The sequence below is a fragment of the Leopardus geoffroyi genome, chromosome D3 (assembly GCF_018350155.1).
Source record: "Leopardus geoffroyi isolate Oge1 chromosome D3, O.geoffroyi_Oge1_pat1.0, whole genome shotgun sequence".
Taxonomy (NCBI): domain Eukaryota; kingdom Metazoa; phylum Chordata; class Mammalia; order Carnivora; family Felidae; genus Leopardus; species Leopardus geoffroyi.
This window is the reverse complement of record NC_059339.1, coordinates 89,607,508-89,621,771: the sequence shown is the minus strand read 5'-3', so window position 1 is coordinate 89,621,771 and position 14,264 is coordinate 89,607,508.

Here is a 14,264-nt window from a genome sequence, read left to right as displayed (position 1 = left end):
GCCTATTATAGGCTGATTGAGGACAGAAATTACGGGGGAGAGTTTCCTTTGAAGGTATATTCCTTTTGGGTAAATTATGAAGTTAGGTCAGAGTAGGTAAATAGATTATTGTCAATTATTATATTGTACAAGGATTCAGTTAGACAAGATTATAATTTTTCTACTTTCCAGGTCTTTAAAACCCAGGACTAATGGCTACCACTAACAGGCGGAAGGTCGTCTATAGAGGGTAAATCATAAGAAAACAAGATAGCTTTAAAAATTTTAATTTAATCTAATTTTATTATTTTATTTTTTATTTTAGAGAGAGATAGAGAAAGAGAGAGCGAGAGAGAGAGAGCACATGAGCTGGGGAGAGGGGCAGAGGGAGAAAGAGAGAGAATCCCAAGTAGATGCCACAGTCAGCATGGGCCCCATGCGGGACTTGATCCCATGACCCTGGGATCATGCCCTGAGCCGAAATCAAACGTCGGGTGCATAACCAACTGAGCCACCCGGGCGCCCCAAGATAGCTTTTTAAAAAATGCTATTTGATCAAGTAGGAGGGGGGGTGAGGGGCCCGCTTTTTCTTTAAGAACAGTCACACAGCGTTGTGGTAGTGTTGAGACTGCTCCCATTTTCTCATTTCCACCGTATTCTTTTTATTCTTTTGCATTTTCACATTGCATACGTGGGTTACATGCATTACACTGTCCTTGGAAAACGAAGTGGAATTCCTATTCTCACACATTTGGACTGTATCGAAAAATGTGACGTTGGTTTTAAAACATCTAGTCGTCGTCAGTGTGAATCGTTATTTTTGAGGAAAGGCAAGACCCTGGCTGTGGAAACTGCAGGTCGCGTTTGAGTTATGAGCTTCCCGTATTCCAGACCCCATGCTCAGCTGCACACGTGTGTGCGCCTCTGACCCTCTGTGTCCCTCATGCTTCTTGATCTCCGTGCCACCTGGAGGTACCGTGAGACTCAGAGAGATTGAGTGACATCACCCGTGGCGCTCGGCCAAGTGAGGGGCAGAGCAATGGTTTCATCGCTGGGTCTGGCTCGCTGTAAGGCCATACCCCTCACGACCGGACCATGATCCACCGAATGATGTCCGAATCATAGTTTAATTCTATCTTGATTTTTCCAGTACTGTCAAGATTTCTCTGAAGACTGCTTTCCCTGAAGAGTGGGAGTGGAGGTTGATTGGTAATTGATTGCTACCGTGTCCCTGCAGCCATTTGCAGAAGGAAAGCCGCACGTGGGAGCGTCTTTCTCCTGTCGGCTGGACGGCCCCGGGCTCCCGGCCTCGTCTTGCACCGAGTGGGGCGTGAGATCCGGACGCTGTGACCCCCCCCTCCTTGTGCTCCTGGGTGGAGCTCTTGTCTTCTCACACGTGCAGACAATCACAGGGCAGGAGAACCAGGTTGGCCAGGACTTCAATCGTAATCATGCACAAGAGTCGTGGGAGAAGAGAATAATGACGAGAGAAAATGTTATATTCAGTGTGCGGTGGGTGAGGAAAGATTTCATAGCAGAAAGGAACCATTCCTCTGTTTCAGGCCGTAAGTTTTGGAACGTGGTTGAACCCTATGACAAGGCTTTAAAACAGACATACAAAACAGCTTTAGTACTTCTCCAAAGTTCTGCTCAATATAATCTCAAACAAGGACTTTGGATGGCGTATTAAAAATGCTGCAGAGCTAAGGACTTATTTCCTTTCTGCTGTGTAAATTATTTTGGCCGGAAAACAGAATCTAATTAAGCTAAAGCCTTTACGTACGGTAATTATTTAGTCTTCCTCCTCGTTCTGCAAATACACTCACAGCCGAAGGCTGGTCCCCTATGAACTGTGACATACTGTTGGTTTCTATGGCTATCACTTCATAATGCCGCAATTTCCATAAAGAGCCACGGGTGTTTCTGAAATCCATTACAGGTAAGCAGACAACTCGCATGTGGGATTTCCCTCTGGCAATCATGTCACAAAGACTTCATGGTAACATCTGTGAAAGGCATTAAGGGGCACGAAGGCCTGAATTGTGCTTTTGGACTCAAGAATTGCTCTGCGGCGTTAACCTTGAGCAGATGGGTGACCGTGGCCCCGATCTGCTGCTGGATCCCTGTGGTTCTTTCTGACTCTGGGTCCCTACGTGGGATCAGCCAAGGTACCGGCACCGGGATTGTGGAGTGATACCATCTGTGGTTTGATGGTTTGCAGGGGAGAAAAGACGCCGCTCTATTAAAGTCGAGGTTTCTTGCGGCGACTTGTGAGTTACATGGTTCATTACTCGCCATCACTTTCTGCGGCTTGGCTCCGAGTGGCTCCTCAGCGCCTGGGGCACAGGAAGGCTCGGCTGGAGGAAAAGTGGTTCTGGAAATTCTCCCGGCCCGCAGCAGGCTGCTTCCCTTGGGCTGCCCCAGGAGCCCAAGGGAAGCTGCGTTCACGGTCGACCTCTTTGGCCCGCACCAGGGAGAGCGAAATAGTTGGCCTCTGCGGCAGGTTACGTGTCCTTGCGAAACTGAGATACCTTCTGGTGCGGTTCTTCTGAAATCACTGCAGACGTCGTGTGAGCAGATGGGGGCGGGCCTCTGAGCAGCGTGGCCGCGGGGAGGGGGCCCCGCGCGTTTGCGTTCCGGAGAGGGGGCCGCCTCGGTGCGGCCTGTGCTGCACGTCTCACACACGGGCTACGTCCGGACGGGGTGTTGGCGCAGCCCCTGCCCAGGCCCCTGGCCCCAGGAGGAAGATGCCAGTAGATGCTAGAAGAGGTGTTAGTCCACAACCTGCAGAGAAACTGAAAGATCCGTGAGCTTGCAAAGCACTGAGGGCCAATGGTGGGCGTTCCCTTGGCCAGTTGTTTCCGATTCATCCATATTAGGAAATCCATTCAAAGTTACGGAGTCTTGGGGCGCCTGGGTGGCTTAGTTGGTTGAGCGTCCGACTTCGGCCCAGGTCGTGATCTCACAGTTTGTGAGTTTGAGCCCCACGTGGGGCTCTGTGCTGACAGCTCACAGCCTGGAGCCTGCTTCAGATTCCGTGTCCATTCTCTCTCTGCCCCTCCCCTGCTTGTGCTCTGTCCCTGTCTCTCAAAAATAAATACATATTTAAAAAAATTAAAAAAAAATTACAGATTCTTAGCCCTGTGGCAGATGAAATGGTGGCCCCTCAAAAAAGATGTCCGTGTTCTAATATCTGGACCTCATGATGGTGACTTTATTTGGGAAGACTCTTTTACAGATGTAAAGAGGATGGGCCCATCCTAGGTGATAGAGAGGAGCTCTAAATCCACAGAAGGGAAGGGGACAGACACACGGAGCGAGGCCATGTGACAAGGGAGGCAGAGACCCGAGAGAGGCAGCCAGAAGCCAAGGACACCAGCCACCACGAGCGGCGGAAAGAGGCAAGGTACGCTTTTCCCTGTAGAGCCTGCCAGGCGTGTCCCTGCCTTGGCCTTGGTCTCAGATTTCTGGCCTCCATTTCTGTTTTGGCAAGCCACGTTGTGGTCATTCGATTCAGCAGCTGTAGGAGACTTGTGCGTGCCCCACCCAGGACCACCGGGGGGAGACACCCTGTTGTGCTGAGATCCATCTATTCTGATGATGGGATAATTTTGAGAGGTACCATCGGAGTCCTTGGTCAGACTCAGAGATTCTCGTCACCTGTTATACACTGAATCACCTGGAGGGTTTAAAAGCAGGGCTGCCCAGGCCACACCTCGGATGCTGATTCGGGGGGCCTGACGTGGACCCGAGCCCTGCCACCCCCTCCCCACCCCCCCCCCCCACCCCCCACCCCCCCACCCCCGCCATGACACGATGTGCAGGAAGGTGTGAGCCTCCCGCTGCGGGGACGCTAAAGGTATACAGATGTCATTAAGAGCTGCGGGTTCCTGTTGGGGCTTTCACCCGATCCCTTGCAGCCTGGGTCTTCCCCGCTCTGGCCAGGTTGCTTACCCACTTTTTGCTGCCCTCTCTCCCTCTGCCTGCCCCTTTCTGTTTAAATGGAAGTGCTATTTGTATACAGAACCCATAGAGGTAAGAATTCTTCAGTTGCTTGTGTCTGTGCAACCATTACCCTATTCCCTCCATCCCAGAATGTTCTGAATCCCCATTCCAGTCGTTTCTCCCAGCCCACAGAAGTAAAGACTGCCATGACTTCTGTCAACACACATTAGCTCTGTTCCCTTCACGTAACGTGTCTTCTTTTCTCTGCCTCTTTTAAACGGTTCCCTTTACTTGGTTTCCATTGATTCGAACCCGACATACCCCATGTGGTTTTCTCGGTCTTTCTCTCTCCCCGAGCCTCTTGGATTTGTGGGCTCATGCTTTTCACTACATTCAGAATTGTTTTTGGCCATTGTGTCTTCAGGTATTTTTATTCCTTCCCCTTTTCGGTCTCTCCGTTCCCTCTGGGTCTTTACTTTCCCATCTTTTTTTTTTTTTTTTTTTTTTTTAAAGTTTCTTTGTTTTTTGACAGACAGAGAGAGAGTGCAAGCAGGGGAGGGGCAGAGAGAGGAGGGACAGAAGATCTGAAGGGGGCTCTGTGCTGACAGCAGAGAGCCTGATGCAGGGCTCGAACTCATGAACCAGGAGATCTTGACAAGAGCTGAAGCCAGTTGCTTAACTGACTGAGCCACACAGGCGCCCTTAATTTTCCATCTTTAAAGAATCTTCTCTATGCTGATGAGTACCAATGCTGTGTTTCTATCCCCAACCTTTCTTCCGAGGTCTGAATTTGCAGCTGAGTGTTGGACATCTGTGTATTGGTAGCATTTCAGTTTCCCAAACTGAACTTATAATTTTACTCCCCAAACCTTTTATCGCTTCTGTGTTACAACTTTTGTATCCACCTTGAATCCTCCTCCTCGTCAAATATAAGATTAGACACTTTAAGGTTACACTTTCCAGGCTGTGTTCTATGACTGTCCCTTGAAGTGTAAACATGTATATATTATGCATTGTGTCTGTCGGGGGAGGTTCTATCATCAAATAAATTTGTCAGTCTTCATTCTAACTTTCCCTTAGATGCTGACCAGTATAAGTTTCTACATAAACGCCCTTAGAAGTCCTGCAGTCAAGAAGTCATTGTAACCTTATGTTTAAAAATTAAAATATATTCAGCATTTTTCAAAATTATTTGACCATAAAACTCTTTTTTAAAATAAAGTAGAAAATCTAATAAAAATCCACAGAGCTAATTTTGAGAAATATTACCATAGGACCATCTTTGGCTAATCTCTGTGTATGTTTCCAATCCTTATAAATGCTACTTCCTAATATCTCCCCGGTATCTGCCTTGGTTTCCCCATTTCTCTCGCCTCTCATGACTCTTGTATTGTGTCTGAGCAAGGGCCTCCTTCCTTTTCATGTCTTCCCTCTTTATTCCAGTCTTTACTTTGCTGCCAGAATAATCTTCTTCAACACAAGTCTCTTTCTTAAAAACTTTCAATGGCTACCCTTTACTTGGAGAAGGACATCCAGTCTCCATAGCCAAGGAGCAGATACTTTGCCTCATCGGCAGTCTTCCTTCCCACCTTTTTTCCGTGCTCCACCCCCAGGCCTTTATGGGCTGAGCGGGAGGCTTCTGAGGGAATGCAACTAGGGCTGCAGGTTTCCAGGTAGGGGTGAGGTGGGCGGGACAATGGGGGTGGGGGTTGCACCTGGGAGAGCAGACTTGGGAGCACAAGGCTGAGGGGAGAAAGGACAGGACAGCCCGAGGCCAGAAGGAGGGCCAGGTGCAGAGAGAACAGGAAGATTAAGGCCGTGGAAGGAAAGGGTAGGAAGGAGGGAGGAGATGGGCAGAGAGGTGGCCTTGGAAGGGATGAGACAAGGCAGTGACTGAAGATGAGCTGGGTGCTGCTGGACATTCCTTTGTGCAGACTGTGACCCTCTCTCACCTTCAGCTGCTTCCCTCCATGGGCCTTGCGGTCCAGCCCACTGATGGTGCAAAGCCCTTGTCTGTTCTTTCCATCCCCTGGTCCCGCCTATGGGAACATGAAGACTTCCTCAAGCCCACCCTCCCCTGAAATACTTGATGGCAAAGCTGTATTGCTTCTCTTTAAGAGAAGTAGACGAGTCCCTGGATCTCCTCACTGCAAACAGAAAATAAGCATTTGAGGAGCTGGTCTGCAAGTGGGATGGGGTCGTGGTGTCAGCCTTCAAGGATCGATGGGATGCTCTGGACCCCTCAGTTGACTTCATGAAGTGGCTCCGTTCTGTGCTTCTTCCAACCGGCCAGATGTGTCCTCCCCTCTCCCGATCCGGTGAGACCCACTAGATTGATCTTGCCTGGTTCAAGTCAACAAGAAGGAACATAAACGTGTGTCAAGAGGGCATGTGGGTAGACACAAGTCTTTATCATAGTCTGTTTGGGAGCGACTAGGGAAAAGACGAGGAGGCAGAGGAAGGAGAGGAGGAGGTAGGAGATGAGACAGAAGAGATGGAGAGTCAGGTAGTGATGGAGAGAAGGGGACACACAGGGGGGAAAATGGACGAACTGGGGCTTGATGGATCACATCCTGCTATTTCCCTGGGGCGGGAGATCCATTTGGAGTCAACCTGGATACTGAGGTATTTGGCTCCTGTTTAACTACTGTTCAGAGCTCCCCACACGCTGGGATCCCGAATCCCTCGTTGAGACTCAAGAAGTCTGCAGGTGCCCTTTGCACAGGAGGCATGCCTGCGGCCACTGGAGAGGTGGCCTCAGGCTTGCGGCCACAGGAACCACATCAAGAACACTTCAAAGACGGATGCAATCAAGCCACACTCTGCACTGGCTCCCTAGGCCACATTCTCTAACCCTCCACACAGCCTCCAGGTGGGACAATTAATGAGAAGCTTCTGCACAAGTCCTTGGCCGACGCACTGGCATTCCTGGATTAAGCAAATCAGAAATAGAGTCAATATTAATACACAAATAATGATGCAATTGCATTTGATAAGGACAGAAATGAACATTTGTATAATGCTTCGAAATGAACGATGAGCCTATTACTGCCTGTATATTATTTGAAATGGAAATGACATACATTGTTTTTATGTATCCAGTCCATTTCATGTGTCTATAGGCTAAATCTCAATTTGTATCAATGACTGTGACCTGTAGCTTAATAAGCTTATCATTTTTATCTGCACTGTGGCTAACGGACTGGCGCTCCGTTACAACAGCAGCCGGCAGCTTCCAGGAAAAACAGTTGATTTTCATCGTCTGTGCCGAAGACAAGAGTCCTGCTTGGTTCATGGAGAAATCAATATATTCTTTGAGAGTCTCCTCTATAGACAGAAAGCCCTGCGCCTCACTCAGCATTTACTTGTTGGTAGCATTTCCTCCTCTCCAAAACGAGACTGACAATTTTGCCTAAAAACATGAACATTCCACGGCCGCAGTCTCATGTCGCGGGGATGGTAAGTGAACACAAACAATGAGTTCTCATCCATGAGACCCCTCTTGGGACTAGAGCATCCTTATTGACAGAAATGATTTTGATCTTTCTCTTCACTCATCGTGCGGCCCCTCCCGCGACTCGATGCCACAACACATGCCAAATAACAGTGTGCAGTCGAGGCAGGGAGGGATGCCCAGGGCGAGGAAGGAAGTCTGGGTTCTCTAGTTGATGAACGTGGCCTTTTAGGCTTTATTTTTTAATCCCTCAGATCTCAAAGTATTAAATAAAATCAATACATGTTAAACAGTGTATGAGTTATTTGCATTTCTTTTACCTGTTTTGTTTGTTTGTTTGTTTGATTTAATAAAAGCTCACCACAGATTCTGGGAATAAGGGGAGAGGAAAGTTTATCAAAGATCTTGGTATTATGATTACCAACCAGAGAAGTGCTAATATTTTTCTAGGTTGGGTGGGGAATCGGACACAGGATATTGATGGAAAAGGGGACATGGGGCCTCAGCAAAGACAGAACCTTCCCTAACAGCTACACATAAATGACTGAGAGCTGGTAGCATAAATGGCACACGGGGAGACCCCAGGTGGGGTCAGGAAGCTGCCCTGGACGGTCAGTGGACACCCGCACACTATCCACCGCAACTGATGAAGGCAAGTGTTTGTTCGAAGCCGCACACGCGGGAGTTTCCAAGTAAATGGTCACAGCATTTGCAGCCAAAGAAATGTTTTATCTTGAAAATACTCTTGCCTAAAAGAACAGAGCTGTCTCCAGTCAAATCAATACATACGCATGCGGCCACCTACTGTGATTCTAGTAACTATTTAATCAGAATGTTACTTGCTTTTCTTTGCATTTTTGTGGTCATGTTACGACGTGGTCTTGCCAGTTGGTTGTTCCATAAACCATTTTTTGCTGCCACATACGTGTGTGTGTGTGTGTGTGTGTGTGTGTGTGCGCGCACAACCCTGAAGAGCGGTGTGTTTTCCTTCTGCCGACCCTGCTCCTGGAGGTATGTCAACCTTCCAGAGGCATCTAGGTAAATGTTATTTCAGTTGTTATTTTGTTTCACTGATGCAGGGCTGCTTTGGGACACGAGGGGGCTACACCCGCAGATTCTGTTTCTTATCGTTGTCGTACCAGAAATTCCGCAGCTTTTTCAGTCACCTTCTAAGTGATGTGCTGCCTATGCATTAGAACTACATGTTTCTGAGGCTTGGATTTAACACACATTTTTCGAGAACCTACTCTTCCCAAACAGTCCAAGAACTGGACATCCAAAATGGAAACGGTGCCTTCTGTAACTGCAGTCTGAAGGGAAGACTGGTGACACACCGGTGTTATACCCAGAATTCATGATCCCCAAAGACCACCAGGGAGCTGAGTCCGATGCAAAAGCAAAAGAGCCTTTATTCGAGCTAGCTCGAGCTCAATCCCCTACCTGCACCGACGCAGCAGTGAGATGCTGGGGAGAGAGAGCGAGTTTCAAAAGCACAAAGGTTTTATAGGGATCATGGCCTTAGCTGATTGGCTGGAGAAGGGTCGTGGCCTGAGCCGATTGGCTGGGGAAGGGTCGTGGCCTGAGCCGATTGGCTGGGGAAGGGTCGTGGCCTCAGCCGATTGGCTGGGGAAGGGTCGTGGCCTGAGCCGATTGGCTGGGGAAGGGTCGTGGCCTGAGCCGATTGGCTGGGGAAGGGTCGTGGCCTGAGCCGATTGGCTGGGGAAGGGTCGTGGCCTGAGCCGATTGGCTGGGGAAGGGTCGTGGCCTCAGCCGATTGGCTGGAGAAGGGTCGTGGCCTGAGCCGATTGGCTGGGGAAGGGTCGTGGCCTGAGCCGATTGGCTGGGGAAGGGTCGTGGCCTGAGCCGATTGGCTGGGGAAGGGTCGTGGCCTCAGCCGATTGGCTGGGGAAGGATAGAACAATGGCTGCCAAGGTGTGGTCCCAGATCAGCAATTATCAGCATCACCTGGATCTTATTAACGATGCAAATGTTGGGCCTGGTGGTCACAGACCCACTGAATCAGAAACTCTGGGGCTGGGGCTCAGCAATCTGTGTTTGAACAAGTCTTCCAGGAGATTCTGATGCACCTGAAGTTTCAAAACCACTGTGTCTGAGGATCTCTAACATGTTTGGCCTCAGTGTATACAGAATGTTTCTCACTGGTCACCTATTAACCATTGGCTGTGAGCCTTGCTGTGCTATATGAATACCTAGCACCAAACACCATCCCCAGAGACTCTGATTAATTGGTTTGGGGAGGGGTAAAATGCTCCCAGGTCGTTCTAAGCCTGGACAGGGTTGAGGGCTCCTGCCTCTGGCCCCTACCTGAGAGAAGCCCTCCCTCTTCTACTCACACTTTCCACGCCTCTCACACTCCCCTTCCTCCCACCTCCGACTTCGGAAGAATGCATCAATCGGTAAGTTACTTAAGGGGAGGAGGCGTGTTCTGAGGTTTGAGCAGCAACTTCTTTCTGCAGCCGTGTCGGGGACATAGTCACTAGTCAGCCGGCCTAGGTCTGCTCTTTCACCGGTAGCTGCAATATTGTTGAAACACCTTCCACACCGCCTCACAGAATCCCTACAAAAACCGTAGGTGGTAGCATTGCCCTAATTTGAGAGAGGAGCAAACAAAGCTGTAGCGAGGTGAAGACGCACGAAAGGCAACGTGAAGTAATAAACACCCAGGGTTCACTTCCGTGGCTGTGAGGTCACACAAAGCAGATGGCTTTAGCCAACGCTTTTGGTTGCCCCCAGAATGGTGGGTCCCAAAAGCTATGTCCGCGTTCAGATCTCAAGTGCATATCATCTTATAAGGCAAAAGATGTGATTAAGTTAAGGATCTTGGGTTGCTCGGTTCAGCCTTGAACGTGTGGTGTTGAGGACTCAGCCGCCCGGGGTGTCCGTGGGAGGGAGCACGGCGGCCCCGGGCTTCAGGCCCCTGCCGCCGAGGCTTTGTCATGACGTCTCACACTCGAGGGGCCCAGGGTTGACCGGTTTCATGGTGATCACCTCGAGCGGGAAGGAAAGCCTTATTTCCTTAGTGGTTCTCCCTCAGTCTGCCACCGACTCCTGTTTTTTGGCGTCTAGTCTCTGTCGCATCTGTGCTATGGCGAGCGCTGGGAGGTGAACCCAGTGGGAATCACAGGACGTGGCTTCCATACCCCTCGCGGGGAGCAGCCCCTCACCCTTGCGCCACACAGGTGCACCCAGGAGGCGCTAAAAGACTGAATGCCTGAGTGAGAATTCCTGTTTCTGGTTCCTGGCACTAATGAGGCCCCACACCACCCATCGGTTAAATGGGAGCCCCTGGTCAGCCCACGTGGCTGTGCGGCCCCAGTGAGATCATGCAGGTAAGGGGTACTTTCGGCCACACAAACATACGGCCTGCGAATGTGGGGGGTTTGGCTTTTTTGGCACTGCTAAGGAGCGGACATAAAATGTGCATTGTGTCCCCAAGGTTTGTGTGGAACTTTATGGAACTCTGTAGATGGTGTCTGAAAACGCTACTGAGGGAAGGAGATATCTTACCCAGTTAAAGTGTAGCCTCCGTAACTGCTTTGGTAAGAGAGGAATGTGCACGTGGCCCAGTGTTAAGAAAATTCCAAGTAGCCGACAATGTTTACCAGCAAAATACACACAAGTCTTAAATGAACCCATCAGTGACGTGTTTGAACATGAGAATATAAAGAAGTGAGCCTGTGGAGGGGGCCCTGAACAGGGTGGCTGGACCCACGCTGGGGGCGGGGGAACCCATGTAGGGAGCTGGGGAGATTCGGGCACAGCACGGGGGCCAGATTTCATCATGAGGGCTTTGCAAAGGAGACTCAGCCTGATCCACAGCTGAGGGTCCCTGAAGGGTGTGGGCAGGGTCAGAGCGCAATCAGATCCGGTTTTAGAAAGCCTCACTGCTTGAGCAGCGAGGAGGGGAGATGGGCAGAGACGGTGACCTAGGAGAGGATGCTGACAGCCCCTCGGAGCACCTACCATGGGCAGGGGGTAGGGATGGATTAAACACTAAGGAGGAAAAACAGATGTGTAGCCAAAATTGTAAAATTAGATACAGCTTAGGATACGGAGAAAATAAGCGAAGGAAACAAAGACAAAGGTATTACAGGCTTGGGTGTAGCACAGGGAGTCTGGAGAGACCCCAGCATTCGGTGTAACGGGGGAAGTCAAATCTGAGACCAGGCTGAAGGACCCACTTCGGCCTGGAACACGAGCCTGGTGGGGGAAGTGCTCTCACGTTTCCATCCTGAAACGCTGGACACATCATTTCAGGTAGGGGTGAGTCCGAACCCTGAGGGCCCCAAGTCCTTGGCAGTTTTCGGAGTTTTCTGTAAGAAAGGGGATAATACCCAGTGCAGCACTGGGCTTTGGGGGCTGTGGCAGTGAGGGACCCTGCACTTAATTAAGCTTTGCTGACTTCCGCATACATTTGCCCATGTGTGGTGGCAGGTGGCCAGCCCTGTCCCTGTCCCCGGCCTGAGATCCTGGCTGCGACCAAGCCCACGTAGCTCCCCTCCTGCCCGAGGTACCATTTCCCCAGAAGTGGGCTGGTCTTCCCCTGCACTCCTTCACGGAGTCCGCCGCAGAGGTACGCATCTCCAAGCAGTATTTTATTCACTTTTGTGTGTTTCTGGGCTTCCTAAACATGGTGTCACGAGCACGTATTACTTTGCAACTCACCTTCTTTGCACAAAGTATTTGTGAGATTTCAGCGTGCTGACGTATGTGGCTGGTGTTGGTTCCTTTTCCTTGTCTCCGCTTCGCACGGCACCGCGACCTGTGCTCACGCGGGCACCGTGTCCTCCGCTCACACGGTGCCGAGTTGTCAGTCCGTCCGGGCTGCTCTAACAAAAGGCCACAGACGGACAGGTTTACTGCTCACCTTCCTGCAGGCTGGAGGTGCGAGATCAGGGGGCCTGTGGGGCCCAGGGAGGGGCAGACTTCTCTCTGTCCTCACATGGTGGACGGTGGACAGGTCTAGGAAGCTGTCTGGGGTCTCTTATAAGAGGGGTCTAATCCCATTCCTGGGGACCACACCCTCGCGGCCTAATTGCCTCCAAAGGCCCACAGGCTGCCCAGCAAGTGCTGTTGGATCCCGTCCCAGCAGCGAAGAGCTCCCTGGCTCCATTTGCCTTCTTTCACCAGTCTGGCAGATGGAAACCAGTAATCCACACTGCACGTTCTTCAGTGAGGCCGGAATATTCTCAGAATTTCATTAGCTTGATGTGTTCTCCTGTGTGCTGAGAACCTTCCTGGGCTTCTGCCCGCTTTGGCACTCGCTTGCTGCTTTTCGCTTGCTCGCTGGCTGGCTGGGAGATCTTAGTATGTTCTGAAAAGTAATGCTTTCTTTGCTATGTGTGCCGGAACGTTTTCTCATTAGTGGCTTTTTTTCTGATTAAGTTCTTCATCTTAAAATCACCCTTTTCCATCATGGTTTCTAATCTTGTGTCTTGCGAAATCCTGTCCAAAAATGTCACAAGGACCATCTAAGTTGCAAGGTGTTAACCTACCCAGTCGGATGCCTGTGTGGTGTGAGGCAGAGATCCCACTCCGTCTTCCCACCTGGGTACCAGGCGCCCCAGAGCTGTTGGATGAACACGGATCCTTCCTGGTGGAGGACCGGCTTCCACATGTGTGGTCCATCTGGGTCCGTGGCTGCATGGAAGCCACACGAAGTCACTCACTGCAGCTTTCCGGTGAGAGTTGCCATCTGGGCGGACAAGGCCTCCCTGATGGCCTGTGAGGCTCACACTCGTCGGGTGGCCCAGCGGCCTCATGCTAGTGCATCCAGCTCTCGGCCTTGTCCGTCCCCGAGCTGGCGGATCGCACGTGTTTGCAGGGGACCATCTTACACACTTTCTGGGTCTGGTCTCACCTTGGCCACCACCCCCTGCTCAGTCCCCTCTCCTGTCCTCTGGTTGCTATTCCAGACCTTCACCCCCTACCCCACTCTGAGCATCTTGACAACTGCTGGCAGACTTGGGCTGACCAGCTGGGGACACTCCACCTTTTCCCCCCACACAGACTTCCCTGCCTGGGCTGCCGTCCTGCCTCCCTCCTTTTCTGCTCCGAATCCAGCCCCGGGGACCTTGCTCTATCCTTGTCCCTTTTCTTCCCTGCACTTCAGTTTCCTCGCTGGCTTCCTTTTCTAGGTCCCCAGATTTCTTTCATCTTCAACAGTGCAAGAAAAATAGGATGAAACAAGTTCAAAATTCCAAGCAGAAACAGAAATCCTTTCGGCAGTGTCTGTCAAGAATTCTAGGGAACCAGGGGGTGTGGGGTGGTGCGCCCTCCCCTCTGCCCCTGCGTGCCCCCCTACACAGCCCCCTCACCCCATCGGCCTCAGCTGCTTCCTCCGTGCGGGGCTTTCGAGTTCCTTCTGTAGGCAGGACAGTGTCCTGAGCATCAGACCTAAATGTTCCGTTGCTTCCAGACCTGCCACCTGGCTGTCTCAGGTGCTCATCAAGCTCGACGTGGAACTTCCTATCGTGCACCTCCTCCCCGAATTCTTCTCGTGCTCACTCCAGGCAGACCTGAGGGCTACTCTGGACAACGCCCTCTTCACCCACTTGCTGGCAAAGTCCTGTCCTCCTACCCCCTAAATATGTCTCTAGATCGCCCGTATGTATACTGCAGAAAAAACAGAACCGTCATCACCCAGAAAGGCATTCCACACACGCTTCCTCATTGGTCTCCATGATCCTCAGGCATTTAAGAGGTGCGCATGTTCTGAAGGGCGTGGGGACACTCCATGATGCCATCTGTGGTTGGGTGCCTGCACCTGCCTCTCCTTCGGTCGTCCACCAGCCGGGACGGTGGGATCTGACGTGGCTGTGCCATCTGTACAGGCCCCACGCACCTGGTGAGGGCCAGTCCCCCA